General features: G+C 57.7%; 1 protein-coding gene across 1 annotated transcript in view; it reads left to right on the top strand.

Moving 5' to 3' along the window:
• Positions 1-5,219: 5,219 nt before the first annotated feature.
• Positions 5,220-18,407, top strand: part of CLIP2 (CAP-Gly domain containing linker protein 2) — a 76,397-nt gene continuing 63,209 nt past the window's right edge. The window contains exon 1 of the mRNA XM_060032224.1: positions 5,220-5,475. The gene's annotated coding sequence lies outside the window, so the exon portion shown is untranslated. The remainder of the gene's footprint in view (positions 5,476-18,407) is intronic.

Raw genomic sequence — 18,407 nt, 5'->3', positions numbered from 1 at the left:
TACGCCTGGAACCGGCACTTTGCGAGCAGCCCTGTGGAGCGGGCAGGATTCCTGTGTTACTGGCCCAGGGTCATAAAGCCGGGGAGCAAACAGAGCTCAGGTTGGAGTTTAAGGTGGCATCTATCTCCCTGCTCTTTCCTTACAGGCCGGAGGGAGCCTGGCTCTGAACCCCGGGGGCCTGGCTAACCTTGCACTCACAAGCTGTGTGACCTTGGGCACGTCTCTTAACCTCTCTGTGACTCGGTTTCCTTTTCTCTAAAATGATATAGTAATCCCACCAGCTGTAGAATATTTGGTGAGGATCACAGGAGTTGATACTGACAGGCTGCATAGACAAATGGACAATGGCAGACCGTATATAAAAAACAACTGACTCACAGTCTGAAACCTCCAGTCCAGGAAGGCAAATGGTAACCCCCGGAGCAATGGGCCCCGAATGGCCAAGGTTCGATCAAGAACTGCCAGCTTCCTGAGTTTTTTGCCTCTACTTCCAGCTTAGGGCCAATCCCCGAAAGCCAGATGCGCTCCCCTCACCAGTCACAGAGGTGATATTCATCCCTCTCTAGTTACCCAGCCTCCAGCCTCCCCAGCCTGTTAACAGCCTCCAAACAAAACACACCCAAGGACCTCCCTGGTGGCGCAGTGGTTGACAGTCCGCCTGCCACTGCAGGGGACTCGGTTTCGAGCCCTGATCCGGGAGGATCCCATATGCCGCGGAGCAACTAAGACCGTGCGCCACAACTACTGAGCCTGCGCTCTAGAGCCCGCGAGGCACAACTACCGCAATGAGAAGCCTGCACACACTGCAACAAAGAGTAGCCCCTGCGCGCCACAACTAGAGAAAGCCTGTGTGCAGCAACGAAGACCCAACACAGCCAAAAATAAATAAATAAATTTATTAAAAAAACAAAACAAACCCCACATCCGAACCTTCCCTCTGGTCCTCTCTGAAGCCCTCCCACTCCTGGCCTGTGCGTCTTTGCCAAATGCGAGTGTTGCATCTGACTCTGTCGCTAGACCGAGCGCTGCATAAACAGCCCTGGCTGGTTCTCTGCTGGGTGGGCTTTGTGGATTTCCATAATCCATATAACTACTCTGTAATAAGTAGTCAGAAATGCCAGCTTTGGGTCACTCAGCGAGCCTGGGTACGGGCTGTATCAAGCCTGTACCAAGCGGAGGGAGGGCGCACGGCTTCCTCTTGAGGAAGGAAGAACTGGGCTCAGGCATCTTCCTTGCGTTCGAAAGTAAGGGTGTGGCCTTCAGAGTGATGTGGCCTCAGCTCCTATCTCCATGGTGATGTCACTCCCAGCTCAAGGCCACAACAACATCCAAACAATGTTTTGTGTGTTTTTAACAGAGACACAACATCCAAACAACCATTTGAACAGACACGGGTTTGGGTTTACATTTCTTTTGTTAGTTCTAAAAGTAACACATGCCTGTAGGAAAACACAGAAAAGGGAAGAGAAAAATCCCATTGGCTCCCCCTCCCCAAAGGCTACCACGGTTACATTTTTCCCCCTTGATGGTTTACGAGGCTGAGATTGTACCATATGTACATTTTGTTTTTCATTTGACATAAATCCAGGAGTGTTTCCCGTGTTATTTATTACAAATTCCTTGTAAACAGCAATTCAGAAGCTATAAAATATTCTATCATGTGAATGTGCTATTGGTCCTAAAAAATTATACAATAAAAAGTATCCCAGGGAGGCAGCAACCTGCAGGGCAGCCAGGCCTCTCGCCCCACCGCAGGCCCCCCGCGAGAGTGCTGCCCCGGCCCCCCCCCCCCACCCTGCCTGTTCCCAACGTGCTCTTCCCATGAAACTCCCCCTCCCGTGGGGCTGCCAGTCGTGGCCAGTGTCAGCAAGAAGATGGCCAAATCAGCACTTTCTGTGGAGACAAAAGAGCCGGGTGAGAGGTCTATGGGGACGGCCCCCTCCCCCAGGCCTCCCCCCTCCCCCCATCCCCAGGCCTGATGCCCAGGGCATCGTGCCCAGTTCCACCCTCCACATCTACAGCAGAAAACCCCAATCGAAGCTTCAGCAAGGTAGAAGCGGATCTTCTCTCACGTAGAACAAGCCTGGCAGTAGCAAGGGCAGAACCTCTCAGGTGAGTTGCCCCTTTGCAGCTCCGCCCACCGTTCAGGTGAGGGGAAGCTAGGACTCTGTGGTGTTCCCTGCTGCTCTGAATAACTGGGGTGGGGGGGAACGGCTGTCAGTGAGGGAGGGGGGCCAGTGGGGGCCGGGGTGGGAGGAGGGCAGGAGAGGGGTGACTGAACCTGCCAGGTGGCACAGGTGAGCTCAGGTGCGTCACAGCAGCACCTGGGTAAATCCCTGTCTCTCTTTAGACCTCAGTTTCCCCACCTGTACAAGGAGGGGCCAGTACTAAATGGTGGTTTTGTTTCCAACAAGGAAGCTTCTTAGTCCATCCCTGATGGGCTGGTGTCCTGGGAACTTTATCCAGTTTCCTGGTTCCAGAAGCCTCAGGTGTTGAAGAAGGGAGAGGTGCCCACAGGGCCCAGGTGCCATTTGATCTGGGTCAACCCCCCTCCCCGGCCCTGCCCCAGTTCGGGCAAATCACACTTTCTGCTACACCCCACTTCCCCCCTGTCTGTTCTGAGCTCTCTCTCCTGCCCTAGAACCTGGGTGTACAGACCAGGTGGGCTTCAGGGATCTGTGAACTGCCTGAAGCTGTCTGCAAAACTCCGTGTGTGTGTGCACGCACACACACGCGTGCACATACATGTGTGCATGCGTGTATGTGTGTAAGCATATTGCATGTGTCTGGGGAGAGTCCCCATGGATTTCAGAGTTTCCAAGGCATGTGTGGCCCTAAAAACTTATAAGAACCCCTGGCCTGGGCCTCTCCCTTTGTTTTCTGTGCTGTCTCCCCTCCCCAACAGAATTCCAGACCCCCAGCTCTAGCCTGGAGCCTCCCAGCCTCCCAGCTGGTCTCTTAGGGCTTCAGCCTACTCCCATGGGCTGCCAGGAGAACTTTCCTTTTTTTTTTTAATAATTTTTTTTTTTGGCCACACCTCAAGGCATGTGGAACTTCCCCGACCAGGGATCGAACCCACGCCCCTGTAGTGGAAGTGCGGAATCTTAACCACTGGACCACCAGGGAAGTCCCAGAACTTTCTGAGTAGTTTCTGATTGAGTCCTACCTGCTTTCTGTCATCAGGACCCCCCTGGCCTTTGTAGCCATCCTGGGCTCCCTTCCTACCCCACACTAATTCCCAGGCAGAATCTTCAGAGGAGAGTAACCTGCAAAAGCCCTGCCCCTTTACTCTTTGTGTTTCCTCCTCTCCGTGAGACAAGTCCCTTTTAGAACTCATTGCCCACAGGAGAAAATCCAAACTCCTAATAGGCACTCAAGTTCTTTTCTCACCCAGCCACTTGAAACAAAGTTCACATTTCGCGAATGCAGGCACTATTTGCTCTTAGCACTTCACCTAGATTAACGTATTCAACCTTGATAACAGCCCTAGGAGGTAAGTGTGTCACTAGCTCCATTTTATAGATGGGGAAACTGAGGCCCAGAGAGGATTGCCCCTGAGCTGGTAGGTGATGGAGCTGGATTCTTACCACTGCACTTTGCCTAAGGTCTTATGTCTCAGTATCAAGACCGTCCATCCCAGCCACGTGGAACAATTCACTCCATGTTTCCCGAGCTCAGCCCTCTCCTCCCTTCCCACCCTGTTGACACCTCCTCCAGAAGCCTGCTCTCCACTGGGCTCACTCTGCACCCTCCTCCTACCTTGGTCTCCAGGTCTGGCTCCCCTGACCAGCGGAGACCTCCTCAGGGCTGGTCCAGTGCCCACACTCCATCATCAATATCATGACCCATTTGCTGAACTGAAGTGAAACACTATCTCCAGTTTATCAGTGGGGAAACTCAGCTCAAGAGGTGAAGAGGACTTCCCTGGCGGTCCAGTGGTTAAGACTCCGCGCTTCCACTGCAGGGGGCACGGGTTCCATCCCTGATCGGGGAACTGAGATCCTGCATGCCAGGCAGCGCGGCCAAAAAAAAAGAGGTTCATTCATTTCTCAGAGATTATGGATACCGGTGGAGAGATGGTTGGTAGCAACTTAGCAAATTCATCCATTCAAACAGTGTCATTGAATGTCGACCCTTGGCCAGGCAGTGCACTTATTCACAGGGCATATAAATAAGACTGGGCCTGGTGCCTGCCCTCCCCAGTCTCACTGTACAGACCACACCTCCCACGACACACCCACATTCCCATATGCAAGGGAGATGGAGGTGAATTTGAGATGGGCTTTGAAGGGGAAATAGGATTTGTCAAACCCAGAAAGTGGCGAGGAACCAGCAAGGGCAAAGGAACTGAGGTTAGCTCATCAAGGGGAAAACGGGGAACAAAGGCACAGAGGCCAACCACAGCCAGGTACCTTGGGTGTTGGGATTCAGTTACTTCTCATCCCTGGACTGCCACTTAGCCTCTGCCCTTGACCTACCTGGGAGGGGGTGGATGGTAGGGGATGTGGGGTAGGCGGGTAGCTATCCCAATCCTCTGATATTGTAGGAGTCAGCTCCTGCCGGGGGAGGATGGTGCAGGGTTCAATCTGTATCCTGGGTACCACTTTTTCCAAACTAGTGTTGGGAGAAAATCACCAAGACATCCGTGCCATTTGTCCCCACCCGTTTTGGCCTCAAGACAGCTCAGTAAGACCTGGAGTTCGCACGTCAGCTACCCTGTCTCCTCCTCATCCCTTCCTGTCCAGTTCAAACGTCACCTCCCCTGTGAAGCCTTCCCGGAAACCAGGAACCTCCCCAACCTTCTCCGCAGCTTCCCGAGCTTCCATCTCTCGCAGTGCTCTGGGACATCCTTGTGAGCAGAGCAAGGCTGAAGGATGCTCTTCCGCCAAACACGACTGAAGCACCAATAGGTGCCCAGAGCTGAGGTAGGGGATGGCGCGCCTCGGACGCCCCACGATTGACTGCCGCTGGAAGCGGTGGACAGGGCTCCACTCCGTTTTCCGCCCGCCCGCCCCCTTGCGGCGCGGCGCCGCAGCCTGAGAAACGCGAGGCCGCGCGAGCGCGCGCCTGACCCCCGCCGCGCCAGGCCCCGCCCTCCCGCGCCCGCCCTAGCGCCGGCCCCTTTTGTTCCCTCCTGGAGCCCGGCCGCTCGCTCCGCTCCCGCTCAGCTCCGCTCTGCTCGGCCACCGGGAGCGCAGGCGGCGGCCGGGGCTGCCAGGGTCAGCGGCGGCCGGGGCTGCCAGGGTCAGAGCCTCCCGCCTTCCCGCCGCCGCCCGGCCGGCCGCACGCGCGGCGCGAGGCCCGGGCCCGGAGCGCGAACGCGGAGCCCCGGGCGCCAGGAGGGGCTGCAGCCGGTGGGCAGCGGCGCGCGGGGAGGGGCTGCAGCATCCTCTGTCCCCGCGGCGCCCGGGCCGAGAGAGGAGGGGGCCGGGTGCCCGGCCACCCGCCGCTCAACCTGATGCTGGAAGGGCGAAGGTAGGAGCAGCCGGAGGGACCCGAGGGAGGGGGCTCGATGGGCAACAAAGGACGGAGGGAGGCGGGAGGCCGCGGTAGCCCCGGCCTGGTCCGAAGCGGGGCGGCCGGCCCGCAGGCATTTTCGGGGCGTGGGGGAGGTCTAAGGGTCGGGGGCTGGCGGGTGGGCGTGAGCGGGAGCTGGTCCTGGGTGCACCCCCAACTTCCCCGTCGCCTGTAGGCGAGGAGGGGGCGCTGCTGGTGTTGGCGGACCCTTCCCCGGCTGCGGGTCCTCTCGGTGAAGGCATCACCGGCACCCTCGGTGCCCCCAACAGGGCTTCGGCACATATACTGGGGAGCCGCCCGTTCCTCCTCCCAAGGGCAGCGCTGGGCGGCTGGACGCGCCGCGGGGCTCTGGGCTCACAGGCCCGGCGGAGGGGGGTGGGGTGAGGGTGGTGGTGGGGTGAGCCTGGTGGGCGCGGCTACGCAGCCCCAGGATCCGGGAGGACACGGAGCCCCCGCTCCGCTGGCCGGGGTCGCCTGGCCAATGCCCTTTGCACAACTTGGTTGAAGTGCATGGCGGAGGGGGTTGGGGGAGACTGGGCTGGGGCGGCTTTCCGCAGGGGTGCCCCCCCTCCAAGCTGGCGCTCATGGCTGGTGAGGCAGCACATTTTCTGCCCTCCCCGCAGGGAGGGGCCGTGGCCGCGCGGAGGATGCTTCGCTGGGTCTCCAGGGCCCGCCCGTTTGGGTCCTTCAGGCAGGGCCTGGGCGGGGCGGGTGCCCACTGGGCACTGCCATGCAAGTCCCAGCCCCACCCTGGATAGGAGGGGGCACCTTGTGGGGAGTCACACACCCAGCTGCGAATCCCCCAACCTCTGAGATGCCGCCTCTCCCTTCTGGGTGAGAAGTGGGAGTCCAATACTGGGGGGGGCTGCCCTCCATCCTGTAAGATGCCCTGGGAGGCTAGTGGGGGTGCTGCTGGCTTAGGGTTGTGGGCAGCGGAGGGGGAGGGTGCAGGGATACCACGTGGGGCGAGACTCCCAACCAGTTGTAATGTAAACAATGAGCTCTTCATTCATCCAGCTGCTGTCACCTGGCCCCGCACTGCCAGGGGCCGACAGGTACCCAGGACTGGGGCCTCGCTGCTCCCACGGAGCACAGCCCAGCAGCCTTTGACGAGTGCAGTGATGAGGGAGCTGGGAGCACAGAGGAGGGACACCTGGAGGATGGGGTGGAGCAGGGAGCTTGATAGAGCTCACTGTAGAAGTTTGCTGTCAGGATGCCAAAGGGGGCTTGAGGGAGGGGAAAGAGCATTGGCAGGGGATAGGAGTCAGAAGAGGAGGCGGGAGGCCTGGTGGCTGGTGGCTGAGAGGAGCAGCAAAGGATTTGGGTGACTGGGGCATGAGGTTTAAGGCAAGAGAGGTTCTGTTGAGGGAAGGGATTGTTCTGTCCCTCCTACTTTCCCAGGTGGAGCTCCTTAGATGCCCTTCTCCATAAGCCCTGGATGCACTGGCATCTGCAGTGCCTGGCCTGGGAGGGGTGTTGGGATACAGGCTCTGGGACAGGTGGAGGGGGATGGGACGGAGAGGAGTTTCAAAGGCAGAAGAGTCTGGCGGAGGAGACCTGGGGGGACCCTCAGCACACAGGACTGTGTACCCGTAAGCCCCCAGGTGCAGCCAGCAGGCTGGGAAGGAGGTGCCTGGAATTTGTATCCAGAGCCTGAAATGCCAAGGGGTGCCGCCCACAGAGGCACTAGTCCCTTTTCAGCATCTGCTGTCCACTCTGGCGATTAAGAGTTTGGATGCTAGAGCCTGACAGCCTGGGTTCAAAGCCCAGCCCTGCCACTTACTAGCTGTGTTACCTCAGACAAGTCACTATACCTCTTTCTGCCTCAATTTCCCCATCTATAAAATGAGAGACTTGAATGGATGGATGTGTGCAAAGTGTGTACTGTGATGGAGAGAATGCCCGGTGTTTGTTGTCGCCGCTGTGCTAGGTGGCCCTCCAGCCTCCCTCTACACCCACGAGTGGCCCATCCCCTCCCCAGCTGTTTGTCCACTGTCAGGTAGTCCTGCCTTTAGCCCTGCCCAAGGCCCTGCTGTTCTCTGCTTCAATGCAGCCTCCTCCCTGGGCTGTTCTCTCAGCTCTGGTCCAGCCTCCCTTGGTGATGGGAAGGCCGCCATCCCCACAGCCCTGGCCATCCTTGCTCCTTCTGCTCTGGTCCACGATGTGGGGGACAGTTTTCTCTTGACCTTTTCTCCCTGGCCTTGCCACCCTAAAGATTGATGCCGCCTACCCTACCTCTGCTTCAACACCCAGAGGAGAGGAGCTGCGTTCTTCACCCCTCCTGGTTCCCTGCTATCTTAGTCTGAGCTGTCCTAACAAAATACTAGGACTGGGGGGCTTATCAACAACACATCTATTTCTCACAGCTCTGGAGGCTGGAAGTCTGAGAGCAGCATGCCAGCATGGTTGAGTGAGGACCGTCTTCCAAGTCGCATTTATTTTTGTATCCTCACGTGATGGAAGGGGCTCGGGAGCTCTCTGGGGGTCTCTTTTACAAGGGCACTAATCCCATTCATGAGGGATGCACCCTCATGACCTAATCACCCCCCAAAGGCTCCACCTCCTAATACTGTCTCCCTGGGGGGGTAGGATTTCAACCTATGAAGTGGGGTGAGGGGGGACACATTCAGACCAAAGCACCTGCCCGGTGGCCCTTGGGGAGAATGTCAGCCTTCGTATAGGTTAAAAAAACCAAACAAACCCAATGCGTATTGAATGCTTACTCTGCCAGGAACTGTTTGAAGCTCTGAGTGCCTGTATTAGTTTGTGGATATCTTGATACCGTCGCCTCCATTTTACGGATGAGGAAATCAAGATGTGGAGAGGTTTCCCTGTTTGCTCTCCACACGTTTGTTAAACACCTACTGTGTGCTTGGGAGACCTGCTTCCTTCCCCCGCCCCACCCACCTGCCTACCTGGTTCATTTTCCGAAAGCGAGGTTTTGGCGGTGCCTTCCTCAAACACCTCCACCTCACTGGCTCAAGTACAAAGTCCAGACACCCCCAGCTGGCTGTGCCCTGCCTTCCCAGCAAGGCTCTACCCAGACAGGCCTCACCTTTTATAAACTGACCAGTGAGCCTGGCGTGATCGGCGGGCCTGGCCCTGAGCTGGAAGTGGGGGGAGGGCCCTGACACATGTCTTAGGATTTTGTCGCAGGGAACAGGAACCGCCTCCAATTAGGTTAAGTGAAAGGGGAGTTGAGAGGAAAGGAACTTTGCAGGAAACAGTTGCAGGCAGCCTGGCTCGGCCTGGCTCCCCCAGGACCCGGGAAGCTGGCAGGCAGCCCCTCCTCCGACTTTGCTCTCTCTGGACTGTGGTTTCATTTTCTCATCCTCTCCCAGTGCCTCTGTCCCTTCTCCTCTCCCTGTAGGCTGCTCTCTCTGGATCGCCGGCATGGCCGCCCTGAATGGTGGCTTCCGCTTGAGGCCCCAGGACCACCCAGGGCACTCCCCTCAGTCTCTGGGCGCCTAAGAGCCGGATGGGCCCAGCCTGGGTGAGGGCGCCCACCCCATCCCCTCCGCTGGTCGGGGCAGGCCACGTGGTCTCTGGGGCTGGGAGTGGAAGACAGTGCTGGGCACAGCTGGTACAGTGTCAGCTGCAGTTATGACGCGGGGTGTGTGCTAGGGGAGAAGGGGTGAGTGGTGGCCTCGCTGTCCCTGGCAGCCCGCCTCAGGCCTCCCGCCCCCCTGCCCCGCCCCGGGCTCAGGGGCAGAGGATGTGCTCTCCCTTCAGCACCTGGGAACTGGTGTGGGGGGGTGGCGATTGCTGGCAGCCCCCCCCCCATCCCACCACTCCTTCCTCTGGGCTGTGCTGCCAGGCGCACAGAAACAGTAACACAGAACTCAAGTTTTCAGAGGAAACGCTTCAAAATGATAATGAAACATTACCCCTCTGAATAGAAGGTAGAGCATATCAGGTGGTTTTTATTAACAGGCATAAATTTGGGGCCTCGTGCACTTACCGGCTTCCGTCTTCCCGGAGCAGCTCTGGCTCCATCCCTGGAACCTACCTTTGACTCCAGCTGCAGCCCAGAGAGACAGACGCCCACTCCTCACTCACTTCCATCTGTGCCTTTGTCACCCTGCGAGGGGGGAATTTGAGGCTCACACCGAGGGCCTGGTTTTCTAATCTCTCCTCCCTAAGGAGGTGACCCTGTGGTGTCCAGGGCTGATCTGCTCCTGTTTGCACCCATCTCCTCCCCGGGGTGCCCCAGTCCTGCCCTCCAACCTGCAGCATCGAGGGTGATGGCTGGGGGGAAGCCAGCCCCTCGCTGTGGGGGGAGCACAGTACACCTTAGTTTTGGACCCTGCCTTTGAGAAGCTTTTGCTGAATTAGGAAGACATCAGCCCCCTTCCTGAAAGTATAAACAACACCAGCATCTTTGAGGAACATTTTAAGGCCAGAGCAGAAGAGCCTCCCTGCCCAGTGGGGTCATTGCCCCGGGAGTGGTTCAAGTCTCAGCGAGGGTTCCTCAGGCAGGGCACGGGGTGTGTGGGAAGGCTGAGGAGACTCGGGGAAAAGGACTGGGCTGCGTCCCGAAGGGTGGGTGGACTTGGGTAGGTAGGGAGTGCCTTCCGTATGGGCACAGGGAGAGAAAAGGGAAGGAGAAGTTTGGGCGGCAGGGTGTCGAGTGTCCGGCGGGGGTGGGGTTCAGCGTGGAGCCCACCATTCTTCCAAGTCCACTGTGAAGTCGGGCATCTGGTTGTCGGACCCTGCGGTGAAGGAGGGAATGACGTTTGGTGTTTCCCGATTTGTTTTTTTTTGGCTACCTTGTGCGCTGACCCCGCTCCTGCCGTTCCCTTTTCTGCCGTAGACTGTGCCCTGCTTAACGTCATCTGCTTGTAAGTTCGCTCCGTCAGCTCTCATTCAGCTTCTTTCCCATTCAGCTGGGCACTGGGAACTCGGAGCAGAGGAGGGAAGGCATCTGAAAGGGTCTCGTGTCTTCTTTGTCCGATTCCAGAAAGGACTTGAGGTGATTTACAAAGATAAATGCAGTATAACGGGATGAAAAAGTTGTGAGAAAATCAGAGCGAGGAGAAACCCTGGGTAGCAAACATCAGATGAAGCTGGAGGAGCTGCGGCACCTTCTATCGGCGGTAATTTGACTCTGAGCTTTCTAGCAGCCGGATCGAGGGGGATAAGGGGTTTGGAGTGTCTTCGCATTGTCACATTGTCTCGTGTAAGCTGCTGCTATATATAACATGAAAACCTGAGTGAGGGGCGGCAGCTCCAGGGAGGGGCTGGACAATGTGGTCCTGGTTCTGGGGTAGGGTCCCCGTGAACCAATGTCTAGAATGCGGTGGTGGGGTGGGGGGGTTGGAGGAAGGCAGCCACCTTCTGATCTTTCTAATTCTCCTCCTGGAGGATCCTTACAAGCAGCTGTGGGAGCTGGGGCTGATGCTCACAGCCAGCCCCCTCCGTGAGAGCCTAGTGGGCTCCAGGGCTGGGTGAGACCTCGTGAGCCAGGAGCCAGACTGGTCCCTGCTGGAGAATCCCCATCCTGCTAGGAGGCCTCAGGGGCTGTGGTACAGGGGTGTGCAGAGAGCTCCGGACACACCCACTTGGCTCCAGGACTTGGCTAAGGGGCAGAAGAGGGGTGAACGCATTCCAGCAGAGCAGGCGATGGGCTGGGGTGTCTTCAGGAGCAGTGAGAAGTTCAGGGGAGCTGGAATCAGGGTGCTGGGTGGGAGGGGTCCCAGGAAACAGGCCAGAGGCGAGTGGGGGCCAGGCCAGCTGGCAGAGGTGCTGTGGACCATGACCTTGGCTCCCAGGGCCGTGGGGCACCCTCATGACCTCCTGCTTAAATCTGTGCCCTTGTTCCTGCAACCCTGTGCCTGGAGGAGCGTTGGTCCCAGTTCTGAGGAAGTAAAGAGCAGTGGTTAAGAGCATGAACTCCAGGACTTCCCTGGTGGCGCAGTGGTTAAGAATCCGCGTGCCAATGCAGGGGACACGGGTTCGAGCCCTGGTCAGGGAAGATCCCACATGCCGCGGAGCAACTAAACCCGCGCACCACAGCTACTGAAGCCCGCATGCCTAGAGCCCGCGCACCACAGCTACTGAAGCCCACGTGCCTAGAGCCCATGCTCCACAACAAGGGAAGCCACCGCAATGAGAAGCCCGCACACCGCAACTAAGAGTAGCCCCCACTCGCCGCAACTAGAGAAAGCCCGTGCCCAGCAATGAAGACCCAACGCAGCCAAAAATAAAAATAAATTAGTAAATTAATTTAAAAAAAAATGTGAACTCCATGGCCAGAGGGCCTGAGTTCGAATCCCACCTGCCGCTGCTCAGTTGTGTCATCCCGGGCAAGTGACTTGCCGGCTCTGGGCCTCAGTTTCCCTGTTAGTAGAGCTCCCAACAGTATCTTCTTCACAGGGCTGCTGTGAAGACTGAACAGGTTAATATCTGTAAAGGCCTCCGACATGCCTGCAGCAGAACAAATGTTACTGGTCTGGGAATTCCTTGGGCTGAAACAGCTTGGCAGGGGGTAGAGCCTCATCCCCTCTGAACCACCCAGCACACCGCACAGGTTCAGAGTCAGGCGCAGTGAAGAGCACTGCTGCAGTGGACCAGCCCTGGGGGCGTGGGGCAGGGCTCAGCAGGTTCTGGTTAACCTTACTGACAGTAATAATTGCTGTGCAAGCTCATGAGAGCCTCTCAGGGCAACAGGAACCCACTCTGAGAGCAGGCCTCAGTCTCTACTTGATTCCCTCCAGAGACAGGGAGCTCACTACCTGATTCTTTGCTTGTTGGATCCACTGGTGAGCACTGGCTTTGTGCTGGGTGTGCTCAGTGCTGGGATTCAGAAGAATGTGAGTTAATCCTCTCTGTTCTTATCAAAGATAGCTCCAAGCCGACCGGTGAGTGCGGCCATGGGGTGTGACAAGCTATTGTGGGCCTCCAAGTCAACATGGGAAGGATGATGGAGGCAGAGGACTGTATTTAATTCATTCATGTATTCCTTAGACATCTTTTGAGCTTCTCTATGTGCTGGGCGCTGTCCTAGGTACCGTGAGTCCTGAAACCAACAAGATATGCAAAGAACCTGCCCTTTAAAGCTGCTGTCAGTGAGAGAGTCTAGGGCTTATGCCAGCGAATGAGAGGAAGGGTATTCTAGCAGAGGGAACAGCGTGTGCAAAGGCCTGGAGATGTGACAGAGTGTGCGTGGGGTGGCGGTGGCACTCCGCCAGGATTTGGTGGCTGGGGAGCATTGAGGTGGGGAGTGCCTTTCTGGAAGCAATAAAAGAAAACACTGACTTTGAGAGCTTGTTAGCGACTGACCTCACCCCTGGGACCACCAAGTTCTGCCCCTCCTCCCCCCTTCTTTCCCCAGCAGCCCTGGCTGGCCCTGCTGGTAACCATGGCCCCCTGCCTGGTTCATCCCTTCTCCAGACCACCCAAGCGTGACCCCCTTCCCTGATTTCTAGCACCATTAATACATTTTGCCTGCCTTTGAGCTTTTTTTTTTTTTTTTTGCGGTACACGGGCCTCTCACTGCTGCGGCCTCTCCCATTGCGGAGCACAGGCTCCGGATGTGCAGGCTCAGCGGCCATGGCTCACGGGCCCAGCCGCTCCGCGGTATGTGGGATCCTCCCGGACCGGGGCATGAACCCGCGTCCCCTGCATCGGCAGGCGGACTCTCAACCACTGCGCCACCAGGGAAGCCCTGAACTTCCTTTTAAATGGAAGCATAAGGTCACACTCTAAGCACCTTTACATCTGCCTTCTTTCACTCAAGATTCACAAGGTTCATACGTATTGTTGCACGTGGTTGTACTGACACTTTGTATATTCTCATTGCTGTGCTTTATTCCATTGTGTGAATAAGCCACCAGGTATTTACTCATCCTGATGGAGGGGTAATTTGGGTTATTTTCAGTTCGGGAGTATTAGGAAGAGTCCATGTCTTTTGGTGCATGTGTGTGCCCTTTCCTGTGGTGGCATAGCTAGGAGTGGGATCGCTGGTCATGCTCAGCTTAAGTGTGTAATGCCAGACAGTCTTCCACATTGCTTACACCAATTTCCACTCCTACTAGCAGTGCACGAGCGTTCTCGATATTCCACATCCTCACCAACGCGTGGTGTGGTCCGTGTTTCATTTTATACATTCCGGAGGATGTAGTGTTGGCATGATGGCTAATGAAGGTGAACATCTTTTCACCTGTTTATTGGTCTTTTGATTACCCACTCCCCCCCGCTTTTTTTTTTTGGTGAAGCGCCTGTTCAGGTCTTTTGCTGATTTTTCTAACTCGATTTTTGGAGTTATTTCCATATTCTGAATAGGAATCCTTTGTACAATACAGGAATTACAAATTCTTTCTCTCCCTCCCCACCCACCCCCACTGGTATCATTTGATGCAAGGGAGCTCTAAATATTGTCCAGTTCATCCGTCTTTTCCCTTATTTTCAACACTTCCTGGGTTGAAACCTTTGCCTGCTCCAGCGTTAAGGCAGATCTTCTTCCATGTCTACTTCTAAAAACTGTATTGTTTTACCTTTCACGTTTAGATCTTCTATCCATCTGGAGTTGATTGTTGTGTACGATGTGAAGTAAGTGTATTAGTTTCCTGTGGCTACTTTAACAAATGACCACAGACTTAGTGGTTGAAAACAACAGAAATGTATTATCTTACACTTCTGGAGGTCAGAAGTCTGAAATGGATCTCACCAGGCTAACAGCAGGATGTCAGCAGGACTGCGTTCCTTCTAGAGGCTCTAAGGAAAAATCTGTTTCTAGAAGCTTTTTCCAGCTTCTAGAGGCCTCCCGCATGCTTTGGCTGTTGGCCCCTGCCTCCATCCTCAAAGCCAGCAATGTTGGACCAGGTCCTTTGCAGGCTGCCATCTCTTTGCTTCTCTCTCTCCTGCCTCCCCCCTTCCACGTATAAGGACCCTTGTGATTACATTGAGTCTGCCTGGATAATTCAGAATAATCTTCTTCTGTCTGGTCAGCTGATTAGCAACCGTTCTCTCTGCAACCTTAATTCCCTTTTGCCACGTAAACTGACATGTTCACAAGTACTGGGGATGGGGCCATTACTCTGCCAGCCGCAGAAGGGAGCATGATTTTTTTCCCACGTGGCTGTCCATTTGATCCAACACCACTTATTGTAAAGACTCTCCTTTGCTCAGGGGTAATTTTGAGTTGCGTGTGCAAATTCCACCCCGACAGGCTGGGTTGGGGAGGAGAACCCAGGAGATGGGGGTGACTTTCCTGCAGCTGCCCTGGCCTGGATGTGTTGGATGGGGCTGCCATGGAAACCAGAAGCGAAGGAGGCAGTAGTGAAAGATGACTGGGTCAGCATCCTGGCCCGGAAGGCAGGATACCAGAGCCCATTCCTTCCTGTTCCCCTGATCGCTGGGCGACCTCAGCAGGCCCCTCCCCACCTTGGGCCTCTGACTCTGTCTGGTCTTAGGGCCCTTCTTGGCCAGCACAAGTTTTCTTCATTTGGGCAGCTGACGCTCACTGTCCTGTTTGCTTCACTCCTGTGCCCTGGGCCTCAGTTTTCCCATTCTGTGAAGTGGGAATAAAGGTGGGTCAGGGGGCAACTTGAGGTGTGTTGTTCCCCAGCCCTTCTTTTTGGGCCTGATGGGGGAGCCCATCCAGCGGAGCCAGGGTGATGCCTGCCCAGTGTCCTGGGCCAGTAGCAGGAGGGCTACAGATGTCCAGTTGCTGGGGCCGTGGGTGGCCACACAGCCAGGAGTGGGTTCTGGGGCCATGGCTGTGCCCTGGTTCTGAGCATGCCAACTGTGCGTGCATGCGTGTGTGTAAGACAGGGAAGTATATTGACGTTCCTTCCCCTCCCTAGACCTGACACAGCCCTGATCCTTTTTTTCTTCTTTTTTTTTGGCTGCCCCACATGGCTTATGGGATTTTAGTTCCCCGACCAGGGATTGAACCCTGGCCCTCGGCAGTGAGAGTGCGGAGTCCTACCCAATTCCCAGCCCTGATCCCCTTTGCCAGGAGACAGGATCTGAACTCCAAGCTCGAGGGGAGGATGGCCACACCCCAGTGTGTCCAGCTCAGGTAGGACTGACAGGGTGGCCCTTCCCAGGGCTCTGCAGTCACCCCGGGGGTGGGCAGGACACGGAAGATACCAACTGACTTTACAAAGTAAGAACCGCAGGCCTGAGCTCAGAGGCCGCGAGGGTGGTAGGATGGTGAGTGTGTGGCACTGACGCCAGCCTTCCGGCCTCAGCCCCTGCTTGTCTCCCCCCGGCAGGTGCCAGGGAAGCGGGGAGTCGACGGGCTCTTAGGTCGGTCTGTCCTTCCCCGCTCAGCCCCGCGGGTGCCCCTGCACCCCATGTCCGAGCTGCTGGCACGCATGCCCTGCCGTCTTCCCAGCGTCATCCTCCCTCCCCGTCCTTGAAGCCATATCAGCTGGTGTGGCGTGGGTTCCTGCCCCGGCCCTGCCGTGAGGCTTGGCTGGGTCCCTTCCCCACGCTGGTTCTGGATGGCCACCAGGCCCCTGGGTACTCCCAGGGCGACTCGGGGCCCCAAGCCGGGCCCACCACCACCACATTCTTCCTGGGGTCTCCCGTCCCATCTCCCGCTGCTGGCCGGCCCCTGTGTGAATGTTGGGCTCACACAGCCCGCCCCGCGGCCTCACTGACCGGGGGAGAGCAGGGGTGGGTGGGGGGCTGGGGCGCGGGCAGACGGGCGCCGTCTCCTCCGCTCTCCCAGGCCTGAGGGGCAGCTGGTGTGAGCTGGCAGGACTCGCGGGGGGCGGGGGGCGGGGGGGGGGGCTGTCCCAGATCTCCTCTGCTCTGTGCTTGCACGTGGCGATTCTCGCTTCACCACTGGGTGGAATTCCCTGCACCTCAGTCGCATGCGAACAAAATGGGCCTCTTTTCCAAGCAGGGTGGGACAAGCAGTGGGTGCCGCCTGGGCGGAGGCCCATGGGGATGTTGGTCACACTCGCCCTTGGGGCCCCTGCTGGATATGGGGGTTGGGGTAGCACTGGGTTTCTAGTGCAGGCGGGAGTGTTGGGATGCCCCGTGGGGCAGCTGGGGGGGCCCACGCCACGCCCACATAGGGGCCTGCCTTTGGGAGCCTGGCGGTCAGCACCCGTGGGGTTCACTCTGTTTGGGGCCTGTCCCCCATTCCTCTTGGTGGGTGTGCATGGGGAGGGGAGGAACTGTTTCCTCTCCCCGTCCCCTGGTGTCTGTCTTTAAATTTTTTTGACTTAAAAAATGTTCTGAAATATTTGAGGCACTCAAAAAGAATAGACAGGGCACAGTGAACTCCCACGTACAGCCTGCAGGGCTTGAGCAGATCTCGGGACTTCCCTGGCGCTCCAGCGGTCGAGACTCCGCGCTTCCAGTGCAGGGGGTGCAGGTTTGATCCCTTCCCTGGTTGGGGAGCTAGGATCCCACGTTGCCATTCAGCATGGCCTACAAGAAGAAGAAGAGGAGGAGGAAGAAGCAAATCTTACAAATAGAAACGAAGCCCCAGTTGCCCAGCCCCGGCCCCGTTCCCATCCCCCAAACTGCATTTCTTGGCCGTCGCGTGGGATGCCGTGGATAAGCGCCATGTAGGCGCCTCCAGGACCCTCGGCCACGGTCCCCGGCCGAGTCTCCACTGCACCTGCACTGTTCCCCCAGGCCGTGCCTGCCCTTCGCCCAGCCCTTGGCCCACCTGCCCTTTCCCGGAGGCCTTTCTAGCAACTTGGTATCACCTGGCTTTTTGACTTTTCGCCCATCTGATTGGGTGGGAAAGGGGATCTCCTTGCAGCGTGGATTTGCATTTCCCTGCTGACTGGGGAGGCCCAGCTGCTCTCCAGCCTAACAACATCCTCTCCTCGAAAGCTGGCCCGGCTGTCATCAGGGTGCTCTCAGGTCGGTGCCCTCTGCTCCCTTTCTTCTCTGCCTCCAGCCCCGTATGCTGCACACCAGGTGGGTGCCCCAGGCCTCAGTCACTTCACACCCAGCCTGTCCCCAGATGAGCTCCCCACCCTGGCCCCTTCCTGCTCCCAGGTCCCTCCAGGTGTTGAGAGGTTCTCCTGCCTTCTGCCGTCCTCAGCCCTGCCTCCCCCCCCCCCACCTGCCCTCCTCCACCAGTACTTGTCACCTGCTCTGTTCCCTCCAGCCCCTGCCTCCGTCTCAGCTCAGGCCTCGTGGAGTCCCTGTCTATCACGGCACCCCGTCCTCCTCATTAGCTCCCAGAGGTTTTGCCGAGATGCTCATCCAATCTGCGGGTCCTCTGGCGGATGCCCTCCGTGGCGCATCGTCCCCTCAGCCTGATGCCTAGGCATGATCGGAAGACCCCCTCCCCCCGCCTGGATACCCACCCCCTGCACATTGTAGGCAGTCTAAATCCTTAGCTGTTTGGTTGACCTGGCAGAGCGGAGTCTGTGCCCTGCAGTTTCCCCAGCTTGGACCCAGCCCCCCACCCCGTGCGCCTCCCACCGCCCGCTTCGCCCCGCGGCACTGCTGTGGTCTGGAGGCTTTGGGCCTGCAGTGAGGGGGCAGGGGCCACACTAAGTCCATCTCTGGCTGCCATGTGGCCCGGCACATGGGTCACAGGCTCAGGAGGTGGGGGGAGCATGGGCACCCCGACTGCTGGGACCCCTGGGGTGGGCAGGAGGAGCGCCCCCCCCCCCCCCCCCCCCCCAGAGAGCTGCGTCTGCTGGGCAGCAAGAGAGCCCAGGGTGTGGCTCTTGGCCGAGGTCTCTGAGCTGAGGTCTGGTCCTGGGAGCCTGCTTCCTGGTGCCCGCCTCCCATGCCCTCTGGGCGACGCTGGCACAAGGACATGGGCTTTCTACTGCCCTAGTTGGCATCTTTCCCCCTTCTGTCGGGGCCGCACCCTGGGCCGCTGATTGGTGGAAAGTTCCTGGGCCTCATCCCCCGCCCCCGAAGCTGCAGCCCGCCACCCCCAGGGCAGCTGAAATGGA

This window comes from Delphinus delphis, chromosome 15, assembly GCF_949987515.2.
Source record: "Delphinus delphis chromosome 15, mDelDel1.2, whole genome shotgun sequence".
Taxonomy (NCBI): Eukaryota; Metazoa; Chordata; class Mammalia; order Artiodactyla; family Delphinidae; genus Delphinus; species Delphinus delphis.
The sequence above is the reverse complement of the archived record's forward strand: the minus strand, read 5'-3'. Positions and strand labels throughout refer to the sequence as shown.